The sequence below is a fragment of the Gouania willdenowi genome, unplaced genomic scaffold (genome assembly GCF_900634775.1).
Source record: "Gouania willdenowi unplaced genomic scaffold, fGouWil2.1 scaffold_188_arrow_ctg1, whole genome shotgun sequence".
Taxonomy (NCBI): Eukaryota; Metazoa; Chordata; class Actinopteri; order Blenniiformes; family Gobiesocidae; genus Gouania; species Gouania willdenowi.
In genome coordinates, this window is record NW_021144938.1 from 319,146 (window position 1) to 319,891 (window position 746).

The window sequence follows — 746 nt, forward strand, 5'->3', positions numbered from 1 at the left end:
TAGCGCCCCCCAAAGAAGAAGCTCTTTTTTAAAACGTAAAGTTGACATCTTATTAAAAGTAAATCCAGAGTCCACGATGACTGGTCACAGACTTTTTTGAATATTTGTTCATAGAGTCCAGACTGAACAAGACTTTGGATTTGCTTGAACCAAACAGAATAGGCTCTGTTTTGGATTCATTAAAACTAAAAACATTAAAAGATATCCATGCCTTAACCTCAGGAGCAGGAATCATTGGGTATCAGGGGCATCTAAATCTGACAATCATCAGCATAACAATGAAACGAGATGCCATATTTTCTCATTATAGACCCCAGAGGTAGATGGTACAGAGCAAAAAGAAGGGGACCAAGGATAGACCCTTGAGGAACACCACAAGATGGATGCACAGAGTCAGATGTAAAACAGTCAATTTTTACAATAAAAGTTCTGTCGCAAATATGAGTAAAACCAGTTAAGATCTGCCCCATTGAGCCCAATTCAATGCTCTAATCGAGAGTGTGCGATATGATGATATTAGATCGTTAAGGATTTCAACATGACGATGATCTCCCAAATCACGGAGATTGTAGAATCGTCTGTAGTTCACATTTTAACCCTTGTGGTGCCGTGTCTGCGTCATATGTCTGTGGTCCATACACAGTCATATGATGCAGACACGGCTCCCCCCCCCAGTGTACGGACACAGAATTAGCTTAGAGTGCTGTTTCCTTCGTGTTAACGCCTGTCTGTCAGAGGCTCAGTGC